At 42.5% G+C, this 7,730-nt stretch overlaps 1 long non-coding RNA gene across 12 annotated transcripts; it reads left to right on the top strand.

Annotated features, from left to right (window-relative positions):
* The first annotated feature begins 1,571 nt into the window (after window positions 1-1,571).
* LOC123071966 (uncharacterized) lies at window positions 1,572-7,039 on the top strand. Of its 12 annotated transcripts, none has more exons than XR_006434677.1 (9): window positions 1,587-2,338; window positions 2,762-3,747; window positions 3,904-4,038; window positions 4,426-4,601; window positions 4,695-4,892; window positions 5,231-5,422; window positions 5,573-5,646; window positions 6,117-6,342; window positions 6,435-7,039. It is a non-coding gene; the product is annotated as an uncharacterized lncRNA (long non-coding RNA). The 12 variants fall into 12 exon arrangements; XR_006434676.1 differs by having other exon boundaries at window positions 1,588-2,140; XR_006434675.1 differs by having other exon boundaries at window positions 1,589-2,091.
* Window positions 7,040-7,730: the final 691 nt, after the last annotated feature.

The following is a 7,730-nucleotide window of genomic DNA, read 5'->3' on the forward strand; positions in this document are numbered from 1 at the left end:
GGGCCGGTCCGTCCCCCATGTTCTACTCTTCCTCATCGAAGACCGTGTCTATACTTCACGGGGCTTAAACTCCGCCGCTATTTGTAAAGATGGCAGATGGAGAACGTGGTCGCCGATGCGGAATACAAAGGAAGTGAATGACAACCGCTGCCGTAGGATAGGTTTAGGGTTTGGATTGCTTTTTTCCTCTAAAAATATTTGAAACGTACAAAAATTCGTCGTGTTTGCACGAATCTCATCCGGTTTATATGAAAATCCATCATGTTTGTGTGAATTTCGTCTGTTTAGTTGAAAAGTTGTTTAAAATGTATGTGAATGCAGTTGGATGGCGGCATCTGGCATCAGTGCTCGCGGACTGATTCCTCTTGTTCGCTGATAGATGCCGGAGCAAATTTGCGAGTCGGCGTTGGAGTGCTCTAACAAGGTAAATTAAAAGCACCAGTTTGGCTTCCTCCAGCTACTACAACAACAATGTAATACAGAAAAGAAATACTCGTCATCTGACAACACGAAGCAAATTTTACTAAAGATGCATTCGCAAGAACCATCCCCCTTTATTGTAGCGATCTTCAAATGATCATGCCGCCAGAGAGAAAGGCTATGAGTAAACTAGGGTGATGCCGCCACGGGGCCTGGAACACTCGGAAACTGCGGCGATGGTGGCGCCAGCACCACAGGGTCGTCTGGCACCGTCAGAGCAACGGCTGGCGGGGAAGACACTCGATCAGCCACCAGGGGAGGGGGTCAGCTGGCACCGCCAGAGGCACGGCTAGCGGCAACGCTTCCACAGCGACACCTGCACGCGCGCGTAACGAACTTAGCATCTCGGTCTCGGCCGATGGTACAAAAGAATGTTCGTTCATGCATGCATGTAAACTGAAGTGTGTACGTTACGTACAGAACAGAGGAGTCGTTAACGAAAATGCACATATGATTACCTGGCAGTGGACGTGGAGGCGATGGCGATGGCGATGAGTTGCTGGCACGTATCCGGAGTGCACGGTAGGGACGTCGACGGCGTTCAGATCCCGCAGCGTTGACGCCCACAGAGCTAGCGACGACTTGCGCACGTTTGCACCGTGGCGGAGGCGGAGAAGGTGATGACAACGAGGCTCTCATCCGAAGCGCACGGTATGGACGGCGACCACGGCTTGAGCTATCAGCACCATCGTTGGAGGCCATCTTTCGTTCGAGAGAAACCAGGATGGCACAAGCCGTGTTGGAATGGGGAGTAGGTGACCCGTCTACTTATACCATCCCACCGCATGTTGACACGGAACGTTTCCCTAGGTTCCGGTCATTTTTTGGGGTCTCTTTATTGTGTTAAATGATGGCCTGTAAAATACACATGGTAGTGTAGCACGATATTTGTGTGAGTATTTCTACTCCTAATGTCTCAGTTGGTAGTCTGTGTTTCGGTTTTATTTTCGTTCCACCATTTTCGTCCGGTTTTTTTTATCGTCACTCCCACCTCCCACCCCCGCAAGTAACCATCCCATCGATAAAAAAACCCACGTTAGGAAGGAGCGAGGCGATCAGAGCTAAGGAGGGAGCGAGCGCTAGAACGAAAAAACCATGAGAAAAAAACCTACGAAAAAAGCCTACAAAAAAAAATCGACGACTCGCACCACAAGCGAGCGAGGGGTTCAGAGTGCCCTCGATTCCCATCCAGGATCCCTTCGCTGCCGCCCTCGCTCGCACATCAAGCGCCCTTGATCCTGCGCCGCCGAACCTTCACCGTCAGCGATCCCTTCGGGACTCCTCCGCCAGCCATGCCTTACCCTCCTCTGTGTGCTGGTGGTGGTGATGCAGCGCGTCATCGATCGCGAGATCGGCAAGCCCAAGTACCGCTGCGCTTGGGTCTGTGTCGACACGGCCGCGGACGGCGGTTGCAGGACGACCGAGTGTGGCCTCCAGTACTCAACGCAAGATCAGATCGGCACCTGCCCGATCCCCATCCGAGTCCAGGGCAGGCCGTGCCGTCCGCGGTGACCGGCCATGCTTCAGCCTTCAGGTGCTCCGGCCTGAATCTAGGGCCGTCAGGACCGCCTCCCAGCCGTTCGACGGTTTGCCTGACTCGGCTTCCAGCATGTATGTATGATCGGTCTTACCCCGCTGCCTTCCTCTTCACCAGAGCCAAGTATGTATGATCTATCATTGTACATTAGCTAGCTAGGAGATGTCATGTTCGTGCTTTTTGTCATCTTCCTGAACACGCATCTGAATGTTTGTGCATTGGAATGGCGGGTCTTTCGGATCAACTGTTCCATGCTACGACCTCAGTTTTTAATTTGACTGACTATCTACAATTCTACACATGCTCTTCAAGATTGTTCCTGTGAGTTTCTTTAAAACCTATTTGCACACCTAGCTAGATCATACAGCTGTTAACGTATGGAGTTTTTTTTGAGATCTGTTTATCTCAGGGCTCTGACACGCCGGTTCCATTTAAACAGTTTTTAGAGCTAGCATTTTTCTGTTTTTTATATGGATGATATGCAAAAGTATTTAACACTGCATTTTTTACCCATAACTTGGTTGTGTTAATTAATAGTACAAACTACATTGGACTTGTATGTGGATTTGATTTGGACTTTCTGTACATAGTCGGCTAAACGGTATTACTTCTAATCATCAGTAACTTGTATGTGGATTTGATTTGGACTTTCTGTACATAATTTTTTAATAAAAAACACATATTAACTTAGTTATCTAAACTAATTCCTTTTCATTTATATAACCTTACGACTTTGATACACAGTTCTTGTGGCACCAGCGGCCAACTGGGATAACAAACAAACCAGTGCATGACAATCTGAAGAGCCAGCAGGGGAAGTGAGTCACCTATGAGATATGCACAACAGCACAACCCTCAGGCAGAAAACTATCCCCCCATTGGTGGTTAGCTGATCTCAGTATCTTATGTATTGCATGAAACTTATAGGGAAGCTCATGTGAAATATGACTTTAGACAGCCTGTGTACATGGTCAGCAAGCCACCTATGGGACCACTGTTTTCCTGTAATATATTTTCTTTGTATTAATATGAACTGCAGATCTCTTTTTTTGTTGATATCTTCGCTGGCGTAATGCATCTGATCGGTAAGCATTAGGATTCATTCATTGTCTTTCTTTTGCTGGTTTTAGCGAAGGTGTATTCATGTGAGCCGATCGAATTCCTTCCTTTTCTTGCCTTCAACTACCTGATGCATGTTGCTTATGGTTTTTTAGTCATCAATTTACCTTTCCGTGCAAAAACATATGTACCTTTGCCATTTCTTTTGCAGATACTGGTGATGAGCTCAACAGCAGCATCATTGTTGGTAAATACCATCAGCACTTACAGTCTACTCCACCTACAAAGAGCTATGGCAAGGTGCACACTTTAGTGATGAGCTGGGAAGAGAATGAAGTTTGTTTTTTATCTTGTCTGGTCGTAGATCGAGTGACATGAAGGATGCTGGCTGTTGGTGCTCGTTCATCAGGATCATCTGAATAATGTTTTTCCAACACATTCTGATGTCTTCTCAATTGTGCACCGGGCTCTTCTTTTAGCCAAGGACTTCTGATAAATAATAATCTAGGCAATAATTGAATCCCAAGGACCCATTGAATTTAGAAATGGACTCTTATGATGTCGGACCCCAGAAATTCCAATAAGCAGAGACGATGTTTTATTTTCTTTGTCGGTGACACAACCAAAGGGAACATATGATATTGCTACATGCAAACTAAAAGATATAGCAGGTACCTAAGAGTGAATAACAATCTAATTTCCTTTCTTTTTCTTAGCAATTGTTTGATTAAGGTGCCTATATATTTTTATTATTTCTTTTTCTTCAGTTTGGAAAGTCAAGTTTGCATTTTTTTTATAAACACCTAAATCTATCTCTTAATTTTCAGGAAATGGCAAACCAGAAGGATGAGTTAGATGAAAAGTTTCTAGCTGATTACCGAGGTACTACTCAACCATAAATCTGTAGGAATTGCTGTTGTTTTGCGAGCAGAGAGTGGATACTTATAAGGAGGAAGTTGAAGGTAAGTTTGAAATATATATCAACCATTGCTCTATTTGTTTTTTCTATGGTTAGGACCATATTTTGACCATAAAATCACACAAAATGGTTTTGTTCCCTCCTTGCATTTTCCTCTGTTTCTTTTTACTTCTGCCGTAAAACGATTTCTACATATAGCTATGTGTGGATGAAATTTCCTATGCCTTTTTATTCTGTATGATGAGCTTCTCTCACCTTACCCATACTACAAAATATTTTGTTTTGCTATGTCATATAAATTGAGCAGGAAATGCTTCCTTCACTTGCACCTTTTGTTTGACGTTGGTTGTCTGTCAAATTTTTTTTTGTACATTACTAAGGATACACTTTGACTTACCATTATTTTTTCTTTCCTCGTGTTATTTTGAAGCGATGCCAACGCTTGCAAAGGAAGTGACTTTAGCTGCAACTAGGTGTGACTGGGTGCTCTGTCCTTGCCTTTATGTGTTGTCTCCTTTGTGCAACATCCTAGCTAAGATTTATTATATTCTCACTCGCTGATTAAGCAACTCTTGGAAACTAAGATGCCAACAATCCTAAGAAGAGGTAGTTGTTGTTCCTTCTATGCCTTGCTTTCTTTGGCCAACATTTGCAGTTGCTGCTTCCTTCTTATAAATCATGTTTCATTTTCCTCAACAGCAAGATGTTGACTAATGCACCCTCTGTCGCTGCTCCTGCCAAAGCTTGCTTCTCTTTTGGTAGCAAGAGAAGTCTCAAGGTCGAATTTTGGGGCCGGGAAGCACTAGGTTCTCTGGTGGCCTACCACTAAGTATCAAAGGCATTTTCATATGGTTTTTTCCCGTCAGTAAGATGGCAATTACATTTACCAACCGAAAGGTATGGTGCTTTCTTAATTGATGTAAATGAAGGTAGCTCAAGAATATCTCAATTCGCATCATGCATTAGTACTCCATAGTGTGTATATGTGTACTTGTATTTAGAATTTAGTTGGTACTCCCTCCCTCCGTCTTATATTGTGGGACGAAGTAGTATTTATTTAGAACATGTTATACAAAAAAGAGTGGCGTTAGATGGTGTACTATTTATTTTGGTTGTCCCAAACAAACTCTGCGCTATATCATTCTTTCTGCTACTCAGAGCCTCTTTGATTCAAAGAATTTTTCATAGGTTTTTTACATGATTTTTTCCTAAGGAAACATTTCTACTACAATTAGGACAACATTGGTCTTCATCTTGTTGGACACCCCTGTTTGGCGTCTGTTTGATGTCCATCCGGACATACGAGCAAGAAATGAGTTTCGACCTTAAAGATGATCTTAATCATTTGTTCGATTCATATTTATGTATTATAGCCCGTAGCAACGCACGGGCGTTCTACTATATGGGATAGCGCATCACAGAGCCAGGTACATCTGCTTCATTTTACATGACTCGACTTACTTGCTTTACAAAAATATTGCAGCAGAAATATTTTCCTTTGACTATGGCTTCATAGATCTCTCTGAATCTTAGGTTTCATGTTACTCACCACTGTTTTTATCAATGGTGTAACATAGGTTTGAAGATTATTTCTCCAACGATGTGGAGCCGCTGACGCTTACTCTCCCTGAAGACTCAGTGGCCAGCTCAGGTGCTTCCTTCAGTCTGATCTGCAGCAAAGCGTTTTCCACGACATCTTGATTTATCATCGATGGATCCAAGTCAAAATAAATTGTTTTGCCAACTAAAGCACTTATGAATTGTTCCTCTAATTTGGCATTCTTATCAGACACTATACTAATCGTGAAGTTGCTATTATGATGCTCATTGCTTATTTAATGATGGCTGAAGTGTACTAACATCATATTCATACAACATAGTTTGTCATTATCAGGTAGCTTAAATGATATTCACTGGTTGCTTTGCGTGGCACTTGCTTGAGTTGAGTGATACTCTTATTCCTGTCCCAACATCGTGGTTTCGGCAAAAGTGGAGCCTACTTATGTTATTATAGCCACATCTGTTCTATTTTAAATCATCAGGAAATGAGCATACTGCATCTTTTTGGTTCTATAATTTTGGATGTTAGGTGGCTTAAGTAATGCCCTGTTAGTTTGTCAGGTTCTCTGAAAAGGCATTCAAGAAGGGATGAAGCAATCTTCTACTTAATTTGGGAGCTCTTCCTTGTCATTGCTAATGATACTATGATACTCTGATTCCATGAGTCCATGAAACAAGCAATAATCTATCTCAAAAATGCGTGTCCAAGCATATAACAGTACTACAACTTACGAGTTCTGACTATGGATATGTAGCACGTTGACAAGACGAGAATAATGCCTCTAAGGTCCTGACTATGACCTTCGTGAATTAGCAAAATTTTGTTCTCATGGATGACTGCAATTATGAGAAGTTTTTACATTTTTTTTACTGATGCAGGCATTTGTCCCAGCTATGCTGCTTCCCATCAAACTCGAGCTTAGCGCTCCGTCTGCACTCGAGCACAGCTGTCGGCCATCAGCTCGCTCGAGCAAACACCCTGGCCGTCCGCGCACGATCTCCTCCCAGCCTTCTGGCATGTTATTTTTTGCATGCAAGGCTAAGCTATCTCCACCGGCTCCTTTTTCTGTTCGAGCTCCTCCCTACCCTGGCAAATCCAAATGCTACCATCTCCTTTCCTTGGCATGCTAAAACTTATGTCAGTTCATTGTCATGGATAGATTAGTGAGAATGGGATTGGGATCTTTACACTACAGAGGACGAGGAGCTATATGGGCTACGACATGTTGCTTGAGGTGTGGTTCTGGGACCTGCTGTTGTTCAAATTACAGTTCCCTTATTTAGAACTAGGCATTCCCACTGATACTGACCAGACTTGGAGCATTTCCAGCAGTGGCAGTAGACACATGTGGCACCACTTCTTGGTAGATTTTGTCCATTTACTTTTTGTATCCTTTGAATTAGAATATTCTGTGCAAGATTTGAGTTTGAATCTGGTCAATATTCTGTGCAAGTCAAATTAGGTCTGAGTTTTCTTGAAGTTCTTAAATTGGCAGTATGGAAATCGAGTACCTTAATTCTTTGCTATATTTGTGATACACTAAATGTTTATCGTGATGTTCTTGCCGTTGATGCTTTTCCTTGCGGATGGCATTTGAGAGAGGGAAAGAACGTGAATTCTGCTTTTTAGTTGTATCTAATGAAATATCTGGGTGGATTATTTTTTTTGATGAAGAATTACCTTGACGCACATCAAGATGGCATTGTTCTCATGTACAGGCTCCATAAATGGACCCGATGTACATGGACCCGATGTACAGATTAGCATTACGACATAAAATTTCGTTGTGAATAATAAATCTAATGAAAATATTGGGCACAATTTATTTCCTCTCAAACAAAAACCAGAAAATTTTAAAGAGAAGACAAAGAAGTATGATGTTGATGGGATATGGACACTGGCTTCTAGGGATGATCAACCTTGCAAGGCAACAGAGGCCATGGTTATTGAAGAGACGAAGCTCTAGCAAAGTTTTGTTGGCTCATGAAGCGATTCGATGAAATTAACATGCTAATGGCTTGCATTGTCCTCAGCTTTCCATGAAACATTTTCTAATGATGGCTCATGGTTAATAAAAGTTTCATCATCTTGATTCCTTTGTATGAAACCCTAAAAAAAGATACATAAGTATGCAATAGTGCTTTTCTTCGGAAGAACAAGTGGAAAACATATGT

Source organism: Triticum aestivum, chromosome 3B, assembly GCF_018294505.1.
Source record: "Triticum aestivum cultivar Chinese Spring chromosome 3B, IWGSC CS RefSeq v2.1, whole genome shotgun sequence".
In the NCBI taxonomy this organism is placed as follows: domain Eukaryota; kingdom Viridiplantae; phylum Streptophyta; class Magnoliopsida; order Poales; family Poaceae; genus Triticum; species Triticum aestivum.